The following is a 24,014-nucleotide window of genomic DNA, read 5'->3' as shown; positions in this document are numbered from 1 at the left end:
TTAATTCTCACTATGGGTGCCCGATGCAAGGAACTTTTATGCACGAAAATACGTAAATAGACTAAACAGATTAACCCCTTCTCCCCCTCCCCTCACCTGCTCTCGTAGAAGGGGTCTAGGGACGTAAGTGTTGCCTCTCTGCCTCCTGTAGATATAAAGGGCCACTCCAGATATAATGGCCACCAGGAGTATGACGATTAGAAGTAGTATTAGCACTGGTATGGGGCCTGCAGCTCCCTGAACCAACACTGACAAGTCTGGAAAAAATAATCAATAACACTAACAACAATAACAATTACAGTAACGGTAAAATAGCAGTAATAACAACACCACAACAGACAATAACACAATAACAAGAACACCACCACCACCACCACCACCACCAACAACAACAACAACAACAACAACAATAATAATAATAATAATAATAACAATAATGTCTTCAAAGTACCAGAGGGCCTGATATAAAAATAATCAATTGATGGATGGAACATGACAGTCAAGATGTTTTACCTTTCAAAACGAAGCTTTTTTTTTTTTTTTTACTATTTTAAGTCAAAAGTAAATGCCTTACCCTTGGAGGGGGTGGCCACAAAGAAATTGCCTCCAGGTAGTCACCTCCTCCTTCATCAGATTGTCCGTCCTCCAAACCATACCACTGTCATTTATAAGCCACTCCATCCCTTCCCTCCAATTAAGCATGGCCTCCCTCTCTCCTCTGTCCCGTCATCATACTCGAATATACTCTCCTAGTCAATCTGCACATCTTCCCAATTCAGTCAGTCAACTTTCTTCCTTAGATTTTAATATCACGCTATACATTCCATCAGCTCCTGATGCTTTCCCCATTTTGACTACCTACAGTGCCTTACTTCCATCCTACTGATTCCTTCCTCCCTTCTTACCTCTTTTCTCCTTCCAGCTATTTTCCCAATACTTATAACTAGCATTGGTTTCGTGCTGTATATTCAGTACCTTTTTCCTTGATTTACCCTGAACCCATCCACAAAGTTTAGTCTTCATCTGGTAAAAGCTTTGAATTGACCTTATCATAATTATGATCTTGACCTTTGACCTAATCATTTTTAAAACAATAGGTCAATCTCCTGGGTGATCTTCAACTTATCCACCAAGTTTTATCCAGATCATATCAAAATTCGGATCGAAATTCGACCCTGCCCAGTGACCTTGACCTTTGATTGTTCTCAAAACTGAACTTTATTTGCCTTACCATCAACCCTGCCTTCAAGTTTAGTCTAAATTGGACACAAACTAATTATGCAGATTTCGCTCTATAAGAGTCTGACTTGGTCCTGTGACACTGACCTTCGACCTTGAGTTCTCAACAATGACATGCTTACACATTGGCTAATCCTCAACCCTTCCACCAAGTTAGGGTGAAATCGGGTAAAAAATGAGATATTTTGTGAACACAGGCAGACACAGACACGCTGATCAACACACAATACCCACTCTCGCTTCGCAAGTGTAGATGTAAAAAACGAAGCTAGAAAGTGAAAAGATTAAGAAGAAAGAAAGTAGTTAGACAGCAAGAAAGAAATATTCGTGTACTCAAGGTGTTAAAGATCTACCGGGGACTTACTTGTAGCATCGTCAGGTGATTCGGGGCAGTTTTCCAGCTCTATCTGGCCCTGCGTTATCAGCATTATCATTAATATTATCATCATTATCATTATCATTTACATATCACTCATCGTCAGTCATCATCATCAAGAGCAGCTTTATTGGCATTATCAATATTATCACCCTGAGAAGCAGCACATCATTATCATCAAGACTATCATCATCATAGTCATCTGTAGTAAGATCATTACCATCATCATTATCATTATGTTAGAAAATTGAGAAATACGATAAAAATATAAGCAGATACATCCTTAGCTCACCTTAAGCAGAAGGTTGACCTGACAGAAGTCGAAGAAAGAGGTGAAAAATTTGCCATTACTTTTAAAAGGCACTTCACTATCGTCGACCCACGCCACCATCTTGTGCTGGGGACAAATATTTAAAAAGAATGTAACTAGGCAAAAAGTAATCTAAATTTAAGGGTCAGTAACCCTCTTCTGGTAGGGTCAGCTCTAGATTTCTAATGCTAGATGATTTTATTCAGCTGAGTGCGAGTCCCAAGAGCCGGAAAATGATATGACCATAAACTTCCTTGAAGACAGGAAATTTAGAGATAACACCTGATAATTTTGCTCTCGTGACAGTGATCCAAGAAGCATGAAAGTATCAATATTGGTACTATTATAGTTAATACTAATACAATTAGTAGCCTACTATTAGAATTAGTACTAATACAATTCACCCTCTCATTGCCAGGACAACTGCAGTTTATTCAGTTGAGAGTGAGTTAGTAAATACAACTCTAGTTTTATATTTTGGCAAACGCTAAACATTTTTTATTCAGCTTTAGGCAACTCACAAGAATCTGAAAATATTTAGGGTATTAAACAAAGAGAACCAAATATAAAACAACTTCCAACGTTACTCACAGTGTCCTATAAGCTAAAATGCTTCACAAATAGTTCATTCTAGTGAAAAGGGATAAAATGCCAGAGGAAAAGGAAGACAAATATTGTATAGGCCAAATGTGTTTTAAAAGGTAGTACCATCACCGTCATCATTAACCTGACCTAAGGATAAGGTAATGCATTCGGAAACAGGGAAAGAAAAAAGTTTAAAAGTGACAGGATTATAAACAAAATCCCCAGTGATATGTGCCAAACAATTATCCCATCACAGTTCATCCCCATTAATTATTGTACTATCTTACAAGCATAAGGTAGAAAATCTAAAACAGACAGAAATACTCACAAGGCCGTCAGCTTCAAGATGTTTGTAATACAGTACATTCCGGACATTCATTTCCAGCATTCCAGGGTCAACCAGGGATTTACCAGCTATATATGTGATGTTTTGAATGGACCTCACCATCAGCTCAAGGTACAACGCTACACCAACGGCCAGCGGTCTGATGCACAGGGATTTGGATCGTGTTGTAAAGGCCTTTGTTGGAGATTGACTCGGTTGATCCACTATCTCTCCTTTTGAATGGGTCAGGAGATGTGGAAGAGATGACTGGATTAGACAAAAATAAATAAACTGATAAATAAAACTGGATAATAAAATATTTGACACAGGCAATCCTTCTGACTTGCTTTGACACAAATTCCTGGACCATGTTGAAAAGTTCAGTATTTGTGTCTGAATGGGTTGGTCTACTTTTTCTTTTGGGTTGAGAGACACTTAAGTCACATAACCATTGTTTAAAACTTTATGGAAGAGTATGTAAAGGGAATTGGTATTACATGGCTTGATGCACATACTTCTGGATTCCAATGGAAACCCATTGTTAAAATAAGTTTGTCTGCTACTCCTTTTGGGGTAGAAGAAAAATAATCTAAAATGCACAGTAAATATCACTGAAAGATGGATGAATGAAAACTAATGCATTAGGTAATTTTAATAATGTAGTTCATGTCGGACAAATAGGTTACAAGTACAGTAATTAAATTAAACAAAATTCTCATGAAGGATAAAATACAATGATTAACTGTAAATGTGAGCTATAGCTTGAGTGGATTTTCTCGACGTTAAAAGTCAGAATGATTTGACTACTCCTGATAATGCATATTGACTATCGAGCTGATGCTGTTTTTGCGCACACCGGCACTCAGTACGAAACTGAATCTTCATTAAGATTAGTCGAAAACAGTTAATGTTGCTCTGAGTGACACTGAGTTATCTTGCCAGGATACTGTCTTCTCCCTAATGAAAACACACCAAAGTGTTGACTTTCCTCCCTTGGTGAAACAAATCAGTTCAATGAACATCAGCTTAATGTAAGTGTCAAAACTGGTAAAAATGTGGGCATAATTCTCACTAAAACCTGCCTCTTATCTGGCTACTTAACGCAAATAATATTACCCAGACAAACCCGTACTTATATACAGTGTGGATAATATATAAGTTATACAAAATATAGAGGAATGAAAACTTGTGGTACATTTAAAATAGACATATGACATTTAATGACGGTATTGATTGAAGAGAGTATGGCATTTATCCAAGTTAAAAATGTTTTAATTTGGCAACAAGTTTTTATTTTGACATATATAAAAGGAAGGCAATGTAATGAACAAATTTTTATTCACTGATATAATAATGAATATAACTGATGCAGGAAGGCGATGTTGTATGATGTGGAAATATTTTTGTTTAGGGAGCCGTGTAAGTCTGTGTGTATGAGGAACTGATCCATGTGTCACCTAGCTATGGTAATCTAGATGGAGTGTGTGTTGTCTTCGTGGCAGCGGGGTAGTGGCTGTTCATCTTAGCGTGTACAGTCGCTCCTATCTCGCAGCCAGGCTTCGAAGACTACGAACTGTTCATAGTCTCATTGCTTAGTTTCGAAAAACACATACACCAACTGCTATCATTAAATTCTTTGTATGCAATAGGGCAATTCTTTTTCTTATACATTTGGCGTCTATATAGGCATTACAGTAATGAAACTAGGGGGGCACTCAGTGAAGCACATCTCTCCGACAAGGGCAATGTAATTTCCAGACCACTCTAAATAGTGGGTTAGGATTTCTCATCATTAAGTCGGGTTTTGCAGAAAGTGTTTTCCGGATACAGAATCTGTAATACGATCCGGATCGGTTCCAAAATTTAATCAATTGTTCCCTGGGACATGGGCTAACTATCCATCAAATTTGATCCAAATCTCACTTTTAGTTTTTGAGTAATCCTGCAAACAGACAAATAAAAGAGTGTGAAAACATACTCTCCTTGTCGGAGAAAATATTGCATTTGAATGAAAACAGTAAAGAGAAATCAGTCGTCAAGATGTCACTTATACCGTACATATACCAACCAGTTTTAGCGGTTAAGTATACACTAACTCATTATAATCTGTCGCAATATCCGCTATATAAACACTGTATTCTGTATCTGGATTACATAAGAAGCTCCAACTCAGGGGTAAAGATAATCACCCTCAACTTACACATAACAAACGGCCAAGCGGATGTCAACACACTAGTTTACTTTTGCCTGGATTGCACCTTAAGTATTGGAAGCTGAGAATAATAAAGAGTTTACGCAGTTCCTATTGTACGGTGAGACAGAGATTATTGGCTCACGTCTATTAGTTCACTGTTGAATCTGAATTAAATGGTCCACTATTTTCATTTTTCATTTTCATTTTACATTTTCATTTTTCATGGATATGTGGAGGAAAGAAAGGTAACTAAATTGCATAAATAGTACCAACAGCTGAATGCAAAGATATATACCAACCAAATCATCTTAAGTTCCTCCCTGGTTTGTGAATGAGTTGTCCTGGTATTTTTTTGTGTTGTATAGGATGCTTGGATAAAAAAAGAAAGACCATTTGTTAATTAGGCACTGACAGCGGGGTAAGGAACGAGAATTTCAACAGACAAAACAGACCACCTAGAAATTTTTCCATTGACTTCTAAATGGATGGTTGCACTATATCTTCTTTGGGGATATGAAAGATTAATAGATGACATGGAAAGCACTTCAGACCGCGTAATAAATGTAGATTCTGTCTGTGTATCTGTCTATGTCTGTCTGTCTATATCAATCTATCAATCTAGCCTTCTATCTATCTATCTACCTATCTACAATGTGTGTGTGTGTGTGTGTGTGTGTGTGAGAGAGAGAGAGAGAGAGAGAGAGAGTTATGACAGGATTAGCAGCGACGCACGTATTCAAGGAAGAAGTTGAAGGAGACATTTGCTCAGGACTGAACTTACAGTAACCGATAATAATAATAAAAAACTTAGGTCCGTATTAGAAGTTGCACCTCTTCCTTAGCGAATAATTTTTTATATTACACATTAACATTCCTTTGTATACCATTTTTATCTCTGTAATATAGACGTAGTTTCCATTAGTACCATTCAGGGGGATGAGGAGGTGCAATGTGTGGAATAAATCGCTGAGAAATAGGCGTTACAAAATATCCGAGGCTAACTATACTCATCTTATCTCTAACTTGGCCTAATTTAACATTGCTCCATTTTCAATGCTCTGCCGTAGCCATAGATTAACATAAGAATAGTGCTAGTCGCGAAGAAGTGCAGTGGAGGGGATGTGGAGCAGTAGTGTTGTCTTTTTCTGACACAGAACTACGTGAAACAAGCTGCAAATAGACAAAACACTAGGCCAACTTAAGGTGAATGGACTATAGCAATGCAGGCTTAAGAGTAACGCCCATCGATTAAAAGAAAGTCATTTAGGTATAGAGTTACTTGTTGTTGCTGCTGAAGAAGCCCATACCTTTGACAAGTGAGCAGAGGAGAAGTAAACTCAGCAGTCTAGTGAAGCTCCCTAGTAGTTTCAACTGTGCAGTCTTTGCCATTTCCTCTTCCGGTTTGTGTTCAGTGTAGGTATGCTGCGTTGATCTCTCTCAGTGTACTCCCACCTACTCTGTTGGGTGATAAATTGAAACACCTGGGACTTGCTGACTTACTTATATAACTTTACATATGCATGTGTAAGGGATGCTGACATACATACACATATGCATTAGTACTTATTATATCCATATAAACTCCGGCACGCAGAAAGATACAGTATGTGTTCTTCTTTTTCCTGGAAATTAACAGACAAAAGATCTTTCCTGACTTTCAGGCGAAGAAACAAATGAGGAGAGTGAAAGTTAAGGATAAAAACAAAAATTCCTTATCAAAGGAGAGAGAGAGAGAGAGAGAGAGAGAGAGAGAGAGAATTGAATGCATTTTGTGCACAGACCTCGTCGCCGTCTCAGTTGTGTTCCTTACTGCTATTGAATGTAGTCACTTGTAACCACAGACACACTACAAATGGTCATTATTATCCCCACCATTACTCCATAATTATGGTAGGGATATAAAAATCGCCCACGTCTGTTTGTCTGTTTCTTTCCGTCCGGGCCTGTATCTCGGAAACTACCAGGTGGATTGGCTTCATATCGCATAGAAATATAAAGTATGTGTCGTAGTTGATGCCCGTATATGTAAAATTGCCATACTGTCTGTACTTTACTAGCTATGATCATATAAGGAAAATTTGTCTTGCGTTATATATTGGACACTTTCTGGATTCTCTTCATGTCCTACAGAAAGATAGAGTATGAGTCCTAGTTTATGTCCTTATATATGAAACAGCCACATTGTATTTTACGAGCTATTTCCATGTAAGGTAACTAATCCATAAATAGCTGTATCTTGGAAACTACTTGTTGGATCATCTTCACGTTTTATAATATAGCCTACGGGTCCTAGGTTATGCCCTTATATATGAAATTGCCATACTTATTAGTGCATGCCTATATATTCTATACCACATGGTGGGGACGCGTCCTTGCTAAAGGCTAATTATTATTATTATTATTATTATTATTATTATTATTATTATTATTATTATTATTACTACTACTACTACTGCGAGATCATCTTGAAACTCATTCGCAAAAGAAGTGAAAGTCAAAATGTACCTAACTGTTAATCACAAGATGTTGGCAGGCTCGGCAGTAGTGAGTTACATTGGCAGTTGATAGCCAAAGGGAAATGAGACGGCTAAATGTCCACTGGCGGTCACACTCAGCCCACTGTGGGACGGAAGGTGGCACAGGAGAATCAAGAGCAATGGCACTGGGTCGTGGTGAGGAGATAAGGGTATTGGTGGAGTATCAATTTTGCGTTTATTAATGAAGATTTATAAAGAAAGGATTAAGGAGGCAATGAATGACACAGAGATTATTTTTCTATATTTACTAAAGCTTCAAGGGCTATACATATCAATAAACTATCGAGAGGGCTATGAATGGCGTTTAAAGAAAGGATTAAGGAGGCAATGAATGACAGAGATTATTTTTTTTTTTATATTTGCTAATGCTTCAAGGGCTATATACAGTATATATATATCAATAAACTGTCGAGAGGGCTATGAATGGCGTAGATAATGAAATCAAACATTTGACAATATTGAGGAACTCTGATAAATTACTGAGTGGAAATGAATGGCATAGATGGAATTTTCACTTTTTTTTACTGAGAATTATGTATTAATGAAGTATTCTAAGGGATGAATGAAGTCCAGATGAAAAGAGTGGGATGTGGGAAGGATTTAATAGCAACCTCCTTAACATTTTTATTTTATTCTTGACATCTACAGACAATTTTCTTAAGATCAGGAGTGCTCTATCGAACTCGTGAGGATGCAGGTATAATCGTTCCCCTAAACCAGCGTTTCTCATCTAGCACCCCCAGGGGGTGCTGAAATCAATTTTAGGGGGTGCTGGAAAATCCTGCATTATATTTTTTCTTACTGGATTTGCTTAGTATTGGCATCCTTGATTTTTTTTTTTTTTTTTTTTTTGAGACTATAAAATAAACTGTTAGGCAGTACTTCACTTCACTCTAACCCTGCAGTAGTGTAGCATCTGTAGTCCCAGTAACCAGATGTAGAGGGGTGCTGGACTGAGATCTTATTACAGGAGGGGTGCTGAGGTTGGTAAAGGTTAAGAAAAGCAGCCCTAAACAAAGGAAAGGGAAAAAAGAAGTGTGTGGCAATCAAGGGAGAATTTGTCTTGCCAGTGTAATAGGAAAATTAATTGGTAGGGTAATTGTCGATAGAGTTAGGGTAATAAATGAGGGAATAGTCGGAGAAGAACAATGAGTTTTTGAGAAGTGAAGAGGCTGCATAGATTAGATATTCCTTCTAAGATGTTTAGTGGAAAAGTATCTAGAGACGGGAAAGAAGGTTCATGGTGCCTACATGGACATGGAGAAAGTATATGACAGAGTGGACAGGCAGGGAATGTGGAGGGTACAAAATATATATGAAGTAAATGGGAAGCTGTTGCATGCTGTGAAGAGTACATGCGACGGTGCTAGGGCTGCAGTGAGTATGGATGGTAAAGTAACCGAGTTGTTTGATCAGAGTGTTGGACTGAAGCAGGGTTTGTTATGTCTTCGTGGTTGTTCAGTTTGTATCTGGATGGAGTAATAAAAAGTCACTAGGTAGGCCAGTGGATGTCAGAGTGCCTCTAATGAGAGAGGGTAGGGTGTGGAAAATTCTTGAACTGTTTGCCGATGAAACTGTATTATTAAGTGGGGATGAATGTGAGCTGCAAGGCTTGGTGAATAAGTTGGAAAGGGTATGTAGGAAACAAGCTAACGATGAATGAAGATAACAGTATACTCATGGTCTATGAGAGAAATGAAGACAAATATGCTCTGTGGGACTGGATGGAGAGGAAATGGAGAATGTGAGTGCATCCAAGCATATAGGCAACGTAATGAGTAAGGACAAGTTTAAAGGAGGAAGTGCATGAAAGGGAACAGCAGGGCAGAAAGGTTGCTGATTTATTGAAAACAGTGATAAGGAATAGAGAAGTGAGCAAGGAAGTAAAAATTCGCTTCAAAACAGTATTGTGGTCCCCACTCCAACATAGGGAAGAGATGCTTTGACCCTTTGGTGGGACACAAGTCAAGAGTCAGAACAGTGGAAATGAGTGGAGTCACAGGAAGAGACAGGCAGGCAAATGAGGAAGTAAAGTAGTGTCATGGTGTTGATCTGGATGTGACTGGAAGTGTTATGAGAAATACTTTGAGATAGTTTGGCCATATGGAGAGAATGGAGAATAAAAGGCGACTAGAAGAGTGTACAGTATATGAATGAAATGGAGGGGAACAGAAGGAGGGAGAGGGGGAGGGGGAGTGGAGAACGGAAGACCAAGGGTAAGATTGAGGGATGGAGTGGAGAAATAAATATGGGAGGGGGAGGGTCATCTGGAGGAAAGGCAGCCAAATGGCAGAGGAGAGAACGACGTGGAAGCGATTAATGACCACAACTAACGGGAATGAGGCAAGAGGCAATAGACAGATAAACAGACATATCGACAGACTGATAAATAGAGAGGTTCCATATTGCGTTCATTAACCTTATCACAGTGAGTCTTCTGAAGCTGAATGAAGTTGGATGGTGGTGGCTACGTTCATATGAATAACATCATACTGAAGTGTTAAGCCTTTGATACACTTAATGCATGGGTTCCCGTGGTCCTACCCTTCCTAAAATCTGGTCCGACTGGAGGTCTATCATTGTGCAATCTTTTTTTTTCTTTATTTTCTAGGCAAAAAAAATTTTACAGTGCATTGAGGACACACACACACACACACACACACACACACACACACACACACACACACACACACACACACACACACACACACACACACACTGTTCTTCAAATAGATGGATCAAATGAAAATGAAAGGTATTGTGAAGGAGGGTTCCAATGAAGCCTTTGTATATTAAAGAAGTCTTAAAATACAAGATTAACTTCATCGTGCATGTCTCTTACTAACCCTCTTATATTCGCTTGTTCTAATGTGTGTGTGTGTGTGTGTGTGTGTGTGTGTGTGTGTGTGTGTGTGTGTGTGTGTGTGTTTCCCCAGACAGCGCCAGACAACAATAGTTCCTCTGAAAGTGTGTTATAGGAGCTTTTAATATCAGTACCATCACCATCGACCCTCTCATGGCTTGGACAACTATAGTATTCTATTCCAGCTAAAGCCATGCGATTTTATTCAGCTGAGAGTGAATCACGGGAACCTGTGTGATACCCACTGATAAAGTATGGTTATATATGAATGGCAAATAAATTGAAATACATTGAAAAAAAAAAGTAGATATAAGTGGAGAGTGCCAAGTTAAATTTAAAAAAAAAAAAAGAAAGATACAAAAAATTAGAGAAAGAGAGAAAAAGACAAAGAAAGGAAGAAAGAAACTGTGACAGAAAGACAGAGACTGGCAGACAGAATTAAAGAAAAAGAGAAGAGAGGGCATAATTCATTACCATTGGAGGGGGGGGGGGGCTCTACAAAGTATCCTCACCCCCAGAATTTTCAGGTCAGGTAAAAAGAGGAATGAATTATTTAACTATGTGATATCTGTGTTGGGACGTTCTCGAAAAGTTTATATATTAATATTATGATCTGTCTAAAAATCGACATAGTTGTTTGTCGCTATGTCCACCAAGGCAAAAGGAAAAGTGGCTGGCCTCGGTGTGTGCTGTAGACTACGTTGCTTATCTCAGCCTTTGATAAGATAGGGTGGATATGGTGGTGGGCCAGGATTATGAGCAGAGGCATGTGGGTGTCACGAACTGAGTGATAAAAAAGTTTGGCCGTCCGTCTAAAGCATGCACGAGGGCACACACACACACACACACACACACACACACATATATATATATATATATATATATATATATATATATATATATATATATTATATGCGATTAATGTAGCTAATGTACTTACAACCTCAGACACATCAGCAGCAAACAAGTCGAATTACACTATAAATAATGGTATAATAATAATCATCATCATCCGGACCTCCTTTCCCACCCGAGGGCAGGGTGAGGAATAATAATAATAATAATAATAATAATAATAGTAACAACAACAATAAAAACAACAATGATAACTAGTTACCTATTTACTCATTGCCTAGCCACAATAAGGAAGCTTTGCCGTAACTATTTATAGTATGTAGGGTTGAAATTTTGGCGTCATAAACAAGTCTGTGACCTTTAAGAGTATTTAAGGTCATTCATATTTGAAGCATGTACTTAGATTAACCTAACGTAGTTTCTTGTGTACAGGTACGCTACTACCAACAAGATCTGAAGACAAAGGTGTGGAAGATATAAATGAAGCATGGGTACACTTTACATTTGTCCCAATAACGAGTTAAGTGAATGTTTAACTGTAACCATATTCCTTACAGATAATATGAGGGACCACAACTATATTTCTGAAAAGTTACTGCTTCACAGCTTTTGTGGTTTTTTATCTAAATCGTGTTATAAAGAAAACACTGAGCAGATTTGAATTCGGTACTTTCCACAAGGCATAATGGCAAACTATCCAGCCAAAATTCTCAGCAAACTTTTTAATCGCAGGAGCTTCAACCGAAATCGCCATATATATGGCGAAGCTTAATAACCAGTAAAGTGGCTTTGACAGCGCGTGACGTGCGAGCGAGCGCAATGTTATCACAATTTCCTTTTGATATAAAATTATAGGCGGAATATCCGATATTTAATTGCTAGATTTGATGCCAAAAAACACAGTGTTATGACGGAAAATCTTTTTTAATTTGATTTTGTACCTGAGGCATTCACCAAATAGAGCCGAACACTCCCTTGGAGAACTCGAGAATCCAAGGGGATCCTTCTCATTTATGGGTGAGTTTGTAGTTGATATCAAAAGTTGTTGAATGAATGTATCATATGAAGAAAGAATTTCAACTCTACTTCATTTAGGAGTAAAGTTATCAGCGTCAGCTTAGCATGACGGTCAGGTCTGGCCGCTCATTTCCAAACATAACTGAGAGTAAACGTCGCTCGCTCTTAATAATAATAATAATAATAATAATAATAATAATAATAATAATCGATCCCTGTCAAATGAAGCAAAACATTTTTTTCTTCATTCGGATTTTAGTATGAAGCAAATTGACAAGGAATATGGCAAAATGCAATACAGAATCCATGTTTGAAAGTCACCTGGAGAACAGCATCCCGTGTTCTAGTCGGTAAAGTAAACTCCTTGACACCTGTTCCTTAGCGATTTTTTTTGGATATGGCTAGTTAATATCCGAAATATGGCGATACTGAAAGGATTTATATAACACGGAGGAGAACAGTAAGGTGTAATAAACAGAATAAATCGCTTAGGAAAAGGTGTTAGGAGCTTCCTCAACTGACGAGAATACGGGCCTGTCCCTGAACACATTCAAGGTTTAACAAAAAAATCAACTGGCCTCTCATCAAGATAGCGAACAAACCACCAGGAGATCGGTGTTAGGTAGTTAATGTTATTTATTCTTACAATTTAAAAGTGTACAGTATAGTTTTCCATTCACCCTTGAAAGAGAGAGAGAGAGAGAGAAGACTTCGGCTGGAGGGACTGATGGATGGGGGAAACCGTCTTGCTTTACTCTCCTTGTCTTCGACTCGGAGAAAAGATACCACAATCAGTCTTCTGTGTAGTGAAAAGCATGGCAAAGGAATATTAAGTCTGCTGTTGTTTGCTTTCATTTGTCTTCTGTATTGTTTTTATAGTTTCCAGTGGAGGTGTTTTGGAAGCGACACTCAACACCACTCCCAGGAAGTCAATAAAATGAATAAATAACCAAATAAATGAATGTGCACAAGTAACTAGCTAAATAAATAAATAAACACATCACAAACCTTGTTAAAACTCACTCACAGAGCTGAGAAACGGAGACAGGCCTCGCACAACTGGCGGGCACCAACCTCACTAACAGACTCTCTCTCTCTCTCTCTCTCTCTCTCTCTCTCTCTCTGGAGCAAAAAAATATATTGTGTGGGTGGTGGAGTGAGTGGTCCTTAGCTCCACTGTGTTGACCGATTCCGTCACACTGCACTTGAACCGTAGATAAAAATCCTAATATTATCTCCAGACTCTCACATATATTGCTTTTCATGGGAGACCTTTGGAGAATTTAATTACATTCACAAACTTCATCATCATCATCATCATTACAATATTTCTAAATGCCCCCAGTAATTAGACCACACTTCGAGTACTATAGACAGTTTTGAAGCCTGAATGTTAAAACTAAAGGAAACTGGACGTAATTGTAGGGAGGAGCCACTAAAATGTCTCATCTCTGCGAAATTTTCCCAACGAAGAACAACTAAGCATACTAAATAATTTTTATATGGAAACGCATTATGCATCATTTTTTGAAGTATTTATTCTTAACTAACTCATCAATATAAAAGTTGTTCAAAATACATGTTGATCTGGAAAGAGAAACAATGGGAAGAAACTGAAAGATAAGAGATTTTACACCACTATTAGGGGAAAAAATTAAAATGTGGATAGAGGAACAATGGAATACACTACCCGCAAAAGTCGTTAGAGCAAAAATTATAGAACTTTTAAAACTCTGCTACATAAAGATTTCGAAATTACAGGCAATAACTAATCAAATATGTTAATTTCCTTTGTCATCAGAGCACATAGGTAGAGTAGTTAGGATGGACTTTGCAGTAGATTGTTCTGCATGCCGGAGCAATTGAAAAAAATGCCAACCAAATGTCCATGATACAGTCTTAGTAAGAAGTGGAAGTAGGGCATGCTGGCAAATGTGATACTGTTGTGGAAGAAAAAATGTACGGTAATAAACTAATGTCCAAAGTATTATATTTTAAGGGTAAAGTGTGTATAAGCCTTCAGTGCCTAAACTTCAACCTACTGAAGTTCAAGTCCAACTTTTACAGATGAATGGAGGACACTTGTAACTTGGTGTATGAAATTATTTTTATTTAATTGGTTTTTCCTTCAACTCTTCATCTGTAAAAAAAAAAAAAAAAAAAAAAAAAAATCTGCTACTCTTGCTCATCGGTATCAGTGCGGTAGAGATGATCACAATCTAACTTTGGTATGTATGGGCAATTATCCCCTTACTTTTTATTTAAACAATAAAAAATAAAATAAAACGCTGACGACCTGTTGACTGTTGAAGAAATTGCTGACTAAACAAAGTAACCTGACATGTACTAGAGGCATTTGCCCTACCAAAAGATATCAGTGACCAGCAAATTACACTAAATTAAAAGTATTTGTTAACTGTTACAGTATGGTTGATCTGCATATATATGTTCCCTGGTCAGCAAAATAATGAGTTACAGTATGGTTGGTCTGCATATATATGTTCCCTGGTCAGCAAAATTATGAATGGTTTGGGTTCCATGGTAATTTGGTGTCAGCTCCACTTCTACCTATCACATCACTTGGTTGCCTTAGTTATGTTGAAGGGGTTGATTTATTCTCGTTAAAGGGGCCCCACATCAGTAATATGCAAGTATTTTCTATCACATATTGTTCATATTAACCTGATGTTTGGAGAATAGACCTTTTTACAAACGTTTGTTACCGTTAACGTGGGCAACACACTGCTGGATGATTTGGGTAATCCACCGAAATACAGTTTCCCGAAACGTCAGCGTAACCATCCCCACGCATGCCACCTAGTATTGATGGGTAAGGTGGTGGTTATGATGGGCGATAATGTTCGATGGGATATTATAGAAGAAAAATCTCAAATTTTAAGATATGTAAGAGCTGTACACAAAAAATTAATATCACCATCCTTACATACTAATATTCATTAGTTATTCGAGGCAGTTTTCTAAGTGCTCAGTCACAACACTAAAGAGATGAATCCAACGACAGCAATCTATCCACACACACCGCAACTCAGCCAGGAGACAGGGCGTGTGTGCTGGGCATTCCCCAGGCCCTGTTTTCCCCCTTACCTTTACTCAAGACAACCACCACCAACCGGGCTACAGCAAGGCCCGGTCTCCTCGAATTGAGGATAGAATCATCAACAACGACAGCAATCACCCAAAAGTGGAGAAGATAACATTTATTGGCAGTCCATAAGTCTGCCATGTATCGTTGACCCAGTACCTAAGGCTGTACCTGCTGAGTGTATCTGTACGGTTAAATCATCACTCTCACCGTCATGTTGCAGCCTTCCCAAAAGCCAGGGTGCAATATTACGATAGATCCATTATATGTCCAATATTCTTTGTCTAATGCTAAGGTGGCAATAGTAAAATTTTATTACAGTTTTCTACTATATTTTTAGGTTGCACTGACTTATATGTTTGCATGAAACCTTGCATTTAAAAAAGTGCCACAATACCTACCATTGCAGTTATTACTATCCTTATATTGTGAGGAGTATGGCTAACTCACTGCAACCATCTCATGATGTCATTATTGCGACATATAAGACAAAGTCGTCCATCCTAAAGATCTTCCCACAAAAAAATATTTCACTTGAATAACCTAACATCTTATAACTCAACAGGGAAGTGATCTTTACCTCTACTAGTTGTATGCAAATATCTGAGTGACACGTCAGCTCTAAGTATGTTGTCTTTTGTCTTTTAACTGGTGATAAAATTTTTAACTCGATTCGTATGTAAGAAACATGAAAACATTATCGTAGACTTGGCAGGAATGCAGTCATTATTATTTCAGAACTGTATCAACTGAGGAACTCTTGGCTCGGTACACCGCTGTGGAGGAGCCCTTGGTAGGGTATATTACCGCAGGGCAACCCTTGGGAGAGTACAGCATTGCAAAGGAATCCATGAACACTGCTGTGGAAGAACCCTCGGCAAAGTACGCTGCTGTGGAGGAACCTTTGGCAGGGTATATTTCTGCAAACGAACTCTCAGCAAGGTACATTCCTGTAGAGGATTCCTCAGAAGAGCTCATTGTTGTAAAGGAAATCGCAACGGAGTACACTACTTTGGAGGAACCCCTGCACAGTACACTGTTGTGAAGGATTCCTCAACAGGGTACACTTGCGGATGAACTCACAGCAATGTACGAGAATACTGCCGTGGAACAACCTTTGGGAGGGTATACCACCAGGGAAAAACCCTTGGTAGAGTGCACAGCTATGAAGGAACGCTTAGCAGAGTACACTGCTGTGGACTGCTTGATTGAATGATGCATTCTAATGCTAGGTGACAATGGCCATGTGGCAGTACGGTAAAAGAAAGGTTATGGTAGTGAGAAAAAGAGAAAACTAAAGGTTAACAAAATGAAATATATGAAACAGATAGATGGGGACATATAAAGTGTAGGCTAAAGGACGCTAGTGTGACTGAGACAGGACATAAGACTAGCAATGAAAAAATAGAGATTAATATAGAACGTCACTGATGTTAGGGGTCCTACGAAGTCAAGCCAAGTTTGGGAAGAAGTTGTATGTTATGAAGCAGGGTACAATGTAGAAGTACGAGTATGAGGAAGACACTGAAACGCAACTAATAATTTAAACAAACCGTGGGGATGATCATTTGTCATAAGATGGCCATGGGTAAGGCGAGTACGGTCACTTTGAAGACGTGCAAATGAAGTTTCCCAGCGACTATTTTGTGGCCCAGGGGAGGACCACGGAGAGAAATGCTTTTACTCAATATATTTCGTTGTGTATAGCTAGTTACCAAGGGGACTACCAGTTTTATAATAGTAAAACTTTAAAAACACAGGGATGAAATCCAAGCATAGCAGTGGGTAGGGGACAGAAGTGTGAAGGGACATAGGTGAACTCGCATGGTGATCTGCCTTGTAATTACCTGGGATGCCTACATGTCCAGGAAACCAGAAAGCTGAACAGTTTTTTCATGAGGGAGAGAGAGAGAGAGAACAACCAGTCTTGGCTTTTATGTACTAAGTGATGGATACAAGGCGTTGAGTGATGAGGATGGTGTGCACTAAATCTGACGCATGTGGACACCTTCACACTATTTACTGCCCAGAAAAGAAAGGAAGGGAACAATGTTGTGGCGGAACCCTCATTAAGGTAAGCTGCAACAGAGAAATCGCTTTAAAAAAAAAAAAAAAAAAGGAAAACTGGATCAAGTTAAGGTACAAGAACTATAGTATGTAGGCAGTAGCCACTGCACTGTTGTACATAACTATAAAAAAGGGTATGTGTGTCACAGAATAATTAAAAACCATGACTACAGTATATGCAGAAAAAAAAAAAGTTACGTCAAGAAATAACAATAGAAGGGATGCATGTATCTGACAGGGAATGATGTGGTTAGTATATAATTTATGTACTGTACTCCCTGGTCGTTTTACTGATGTCATTAAAAAGTCAAACGTATTTTTCGGCCGTATACCAAGTATTATATAACTCAAGATAACATGTAAGCAATGTTTACTGAACGTATAATTCACGTCGATACTGAACAATTCAATTTATCGAGTGAGGTAAGGGAGTTCATTACTGACTTGTTCATTGAAATGAGACCACTATTTTACCAAATCTATGAACAGGGAAAGAAGTGGCAAATTCATTTTATAACAAAACCATAGCCAGCAGTAAGTCCCTCTCTCATTCTTTGCCAGCTCTAACACCAGCCCTTTCTCTCTGAGCTAGTTCAGACTAGAATACTATATGGGACTATGGGTAGCCAGTCGCCATCACAGACTTGGTAAATGTTTCGGTATATTCGAAGCCGACTGAGCTTCCCTGTGTTCGAAGCAGGGTCTTTCGTGTTGATCAAAGGCCATAACAAGGACAAGCATACAGAGCGTGAAACCTTCGAATCCTCATTATCAATCAGTCATATAACATAATAACAAATTTGTGACAGACACTGCGATTACAACAAAGTTGCATCGGAGACATTTATTTATATTATTGAACTCTTTGCCAAAAGAAGTGTAGATGCAGTAAAACAGCCAGAACACTGTCCGATTTGGATAGAAACGAAGCAGCTTCTAGTACCCTTTGAATCAAACAGCAGTTTTCAAACAGGACTCGTTTTCATAGTCGTCTGTTCACCCACAGTTTAAGCGCGTGCCTGCCTACCTGCCTGCCTTCCTGCCTGGCTGCTTGCATGCATACGTGCCTGCATGTGTGCCTGCCCGAGTGAGTACTCGCAACTGATATTTGTGTGTGTGAGGGGGTGTGGGGTGGGGTGTGGGTGTGGGGGTGGGGGGATTGGGGGGTTGTGCGTGGGGGAGTGTGAGGTGTGTGTGTGTGTGTGTGTGTGTGTGTGTGTGTGTGTGTCATTCTTTGGGCGTCTTTGTATCTGTATACAATCAGTAACGTACAGCTCCGTTCAGAAATTCGTACTTCATCCAATGTGGAAGGCGCTAGTCTCGGCCCCTCCTTCCCAGACGACAGGTTACAGTTTCGAACCTCCCACGAGCAACCAGAATTTAGCTTGTATCAAAGCAGTGTCATTCGCTCACCGACTGTTAAATGAAATGAGAATTTTATTTTCATACTCATAGGTATCAGTCAATCTTACTGCTGATTAAATGATGAAATTATGTTTATATTTGGGTGCCTTAAAAAATATAGTACAGTACCAATAGCAGAAATGCACATAACAGAATATAAGAAGTTCGGCTATGAATCAGTGTGATTAGGCGAGCTAGTGAGCTATCACATGTCTTACTCCCTAGACACGGGCATTATATCAGCTAACCATCTTAGCTCAGTATCTATGACCTGTTCTACCGCTTCAAAGACAATCCAAGTAGCTAAAAATAATTTGTATGCAGTCAAGATATTCAAACATTTAAGAAATATCTGAACAGTTAAAACTCATATTCATACTCAAAACCAGATGAAGACGATTGGCTGAGTCTAAGGAATAATGGAAATCATATGTTTTATGATGAAGTAGCCTACATGATGTTTCCCCTACATAACTACATAACCGTCGGTCTCTCTCTCTCTCTCTCTCTCTCTCTCTCTCTCTCTCTCTCTCTCTCTCTCTCTCTCTCTCTCTCTCTCTCTCTCTCTCTCCACACACACACCACTGTTCATCTGAATTCTCTGCTTCCATCTCTCCCCCATTATGACTGAAACGAGGCACCAGCCTTGCCCCATCCTCCCACCCACTCTGCAATGCAACTGTTAACTAGTAATCTGTCTTTCTTGTATACGACTTTATTTTTTGGAATGTCTTAGCATGTCTTCTTCCAATGCACAGTGCCCCATTATTTCAAACACAGTGTGTCCAGGCATCTCAATGGACTGGATATTTGTGTGTTTACGCTTCATTGGAAGGAACTGACAGGGTTTTGATTTATGACGGTCACATACAAATCAGTCCTAGTCATTCTGAGAACGAGACTTCAGTTCTCATCTCTTGATGTATAGCTGTTGTTGTTGTTGTTGTGTAACCCTGGTCTGTCTGGCCAAGCAGAGCCATGAACCACAGTCAAGTAATCGCCTCTGCAGGGCTGTCCTGTGCAGTGATGGGGTGAAACCAGGATATCTGGCCTTAAGCTGCATTTAGTCTCGCTACGCCACTAGCTTTATAGGCAGTAATTTGTTTAGTACAACAGTTGCCCTTGTAACAATATTTTCATATATAATTTATTTAAACACAAGTATGCATACTCGTAATATGATTCCAAACTAGATTTTCGGCATTGATTTTTATTAGCGCCATATTTACTAATAGCGAATACTTTCATACACTGAGGTGGTTTGGCCATGTGGAGAGGATGGAGGGTGAAAGACTGACGAAGAGAATGTATGTGAGTGAGGTGGAAGGGGGGAGAGGGAGGGGGAGGCCGAGGATGAGATGGAGGGATGGGGTGGAGAGGTATATGAGAGAGGAGGGTGTGAGTTGGGAGCAGGGGAGTGAAAGGGCGAAGGACAGGGTGACGTGGAGGCGATTTGTTTGTGGCCACCCTGAAAGGGATTGAGGCTTCTGGCAATAGATAGATAGAATAGAATACGTGCATGTTAGAAAGGACGGGAGCCCCTCGAAGAACCACCCAGGTTGAAGATTCTGTTATTGTCGTGGCAGCAGAGCCAACTCCCCTTACGAACGCGGTGCCCATTAGGGACAGTCTTCAGTTAGATGTGTCTGCGCTGACTGTCAGGTGAAGGCTGCATGACGCTGGTATACACCATAGAATTCCAGCAATGAAGGAACGCCTGGCACAACAACACAGAGAGGGGAGGTTAGCTTTTGTTCAACGCTACTTCCAGGAGAACCTAGACTTTTGGTCGCGAGTCATCGTCACGGATGAGAAGTGATGCTCCTTCACCTCGCATGGTAGGGTTCATTGCTGGAGGAGAAACAACACCAGGTATATGATATTACCATTTTTATTACTGATAAAATTCCGTACTCTTATTGCCCCCCTCCAGGCTCTGTCTTCGTTGCAGTCATCTCTTTTATATCACTCTGTTACAGTGATTAACCGATATACAGACTTTTACGTATGGAATATAGGTCAATACTGAAGCTGTCTTCTGCAGTCTGCATACCCCTCCATCCTTGATTTCCAGTCTTTTATAGGCAATATGACCAGGCATCTAAAATAATCAGGATCCCTTATTTTGGTCTTATTCTGTTCATATTGTCCTGGAAAAAGACATGATTCCTTCTACTCTTTGCCTCTGTTTTCTTTGTATAAAGACAGTGCCAAGAAAAAAATGTGATCAGTACTAAATAATATAAGGTTAGGGGGATATGTCATCACCTAGTATTCTGTCTCATGGCTGCAGTAATTTAAAAAAAAAGTAAATATATATTTAACACTCAGATACAAGAGGGTCAACATTTGTGATGAGGCACGATCGGGTCACGTTACCTGTAACATCTGGGGATACCTGACTCTACATGGCCTGGGTGCCTTGTCCAGCAACGAGGGGCGTTATACTGCTGACCAGTATGTCCATATCCTGGAGGAACGTTTCCTGCCATCTTGACGCGCAAAGGGTTTTACGTTCCCAGATGGACCTATTATTTTCATGCATGACCGGTGCCCCATCCACACAGCACGTGTAGTACAGCAGTGGTTTCAGAGATAAGACACACTTCAGCTCTTAGACTGGCTCGCCAAAGGGGCTGATCTAAATGTAATAGAACACGTTTGGGCTGAAATGGTTAATACCTGCCAGCCAGGACTGACGAGAGGACAAGAAATGAACTCCTCAACCAAGTAAACGACCAGTGGGAACTTTGCCGGCGCAACATGACTTCATCCGCGGCCTTGTAAGCTCCATGCCTGACAGGTTGCAAAGCAGTGATTGAGAAAGAGGGAAGCTGGACTCGATATTGATATGAGAAGTTAGGCAACTGTTATCATTACATTAAGGATATGTATATATAGATAGATAGATACAATAGAGATACAATAGATAGATATATTAGATAGATAGATATGAGAAAGAAATAATATAGATAGAGATAGAGAGATAGATATTAGAAAAATAGGTATAGTACAGATAGATATAATAGAGATAGATGTAGATAGATAGGTATAATATAGATATAATAAAGATATAGATATGATAGACTGTAGATAGTTAGATACAGTATACATAGACACCTATGGATATAATATAGACAGATATAGATACAATATATATATATATATATATATATATATATATATATATATATATATATATATATATATATATCTTATCTCATCAGCCGTTTGAGTGTCCACTGCAGGACCGGCCTATCCCTACTGAAGTGGGGACGATACAGCCAATGTATCTCTAAAAAGTGGCTTAGGCTGTCTAATAGAGATTGTGTGTAGGGTGAGAAGTGCTTGTAAGAGTAATTGTTGTGTTGGAGTAGCTTTGGATGTGTGTGTAGTCTGTAAACCAAGTGTAATTGGCCCGTGCATGCCGTTTAGGTGTAAGCATACTTTAGTATGTGACACTGGTTCAACCACAGCACCCCTTGTGTCCGCCAATGCAGTACGTGGCCAGAGGAACGCTCCCAAAGTTTATTACCCTGGCGAGGCGCGAACCCTCGTTCTTCAGTGTACGAAAACGCACATTTTACCATAGTACCACAGAGGCTCTATATATATATATATATATATATATATATATATATATATATATATATATATATATATATATATATATATACGTGTAGAGAGAGAGAGAGAGAGACTAAAAAAACAGAAATAAAAATGAAATTGTCTATTTTTTTTTTAAACATCTATAATTATCCTTATATATTTTCCACCGCCTACGCGACGCAAGATCACTCACACGTAATAAATATAATGTGTTCCTTGGCCTTCCCACACAAACAGGACGGATGAAGTAAACTATTTCAGTGTCTTTACCTCCATATGCGACTTGTTAATGCATCGGTGGTGGTGGTCGGTGGTCGCGGCGGCGGCGGTGGTGGTGCATGTGGGTGTTGGTGGGTGGCGGCTGTGGTGGTAGGTGGCAGAGACGGTCGTGATGGTGGCTGTTGTTGTTATTGTTATTGTTCTTGTGTGCTTGTGTTTACGTTTGTGTGTGTGTGTGTGTGTGTGTGTGTGTGTGTGTGTGTGTGTGTGTGTGTGTGTGTGTGTGTGTGTGTGTGTGTGTGTGTGTGTGCGCATGTGCGTGTTTCAGTGGGAGAATAGTCAGCTCACTAATCACTTATTGATTCATATTAGACTTCTTCCTTTCCCTCTATTTGTGTATTGTAACTTGTTATTTGTATACAAATTTTCATCACAATCGCAAATTGTCCACGTATTTCCTTCCTTAATATGTAATAATACTTGCCAATATCCATATAAATATCCGTTTCACCTCATATTTCGCATTGGTCGTGTGACTGAAACTGTTCCGGTAATTGCTGCTCTGTCTGTGGTGGCGAGAGGTTCGGGGTATTAACATGTACAGAAAGAGCGGACCGAGGCTTGAGCCTTCCACTTTGGGTGTAGTACGAACTTCTGAACGGAGCTGTACGACGGGAGTCTCCGTGGAAAATATTATCGACAAAGGTACTTGAAACCAATGAACACATACTCCTATTTAATGCATGTGATGATGATGACGATTGTGTGTGTGTGTGTGTGTGTGTGTGTGTGTGTGTGTGTCTACAGTATTACAACTTCCCATCCTCTTTATTATAGGAAAAATTACAGATAGGGAGACAAATAAATAGTGGTGATAAATAAAAAGCACCAGACAAAAAGTACACAATAATGAAGAGTATGAGAAGTGAGAAATTGATCATAAAATGTTGATGATCTGAGAGAAGTAAAGTCAGTCATTATAGAAACTGTATTTACTTTTAACCCTGTCAGTACGAAGTGGTCTAACTTTATTATGCGATTTTATTAAGTTTATATGAGGCCTATTGCATCCCATCCGTCAAATATCATACATTCCTTTTCTTTTTTTTTCCGTCAAGGAGCGTAAGAGGGCGAGGCTAGGCTACTCAGTCCAAGCCTTTAAAGTGAGGGTGACCAGCCTCCAATGCCCCTGAGTGTCATTATGAGAGCAATAAACTCAAACCATCTCTCTGATATAAACCCATACCGACTCGGTTCGGTTGCAGCGCCCTAACCTGCGTCATTTGGTTATATGGTTACCACCCAGCGTAA

Source organism: Coenobita brevimanus, chromosome 2 (assembly GCF_032717465.1).
Source record: "Coenobita brevimanus isolate Jiangsu-jjx chromosome 2, ASM3271746v2, whole genome shotgun sequence".
Classification (NCBI taxonomy): domain Eukaryota; kingdom Metazoa; phylum Arthropoda; class Malacostraca; order Decapoda; family Coenobitidae; genus Coenobita; species Coenobita brevimanus.
This window is presented reverse-complemented; position numbering follows the sequence as displayed.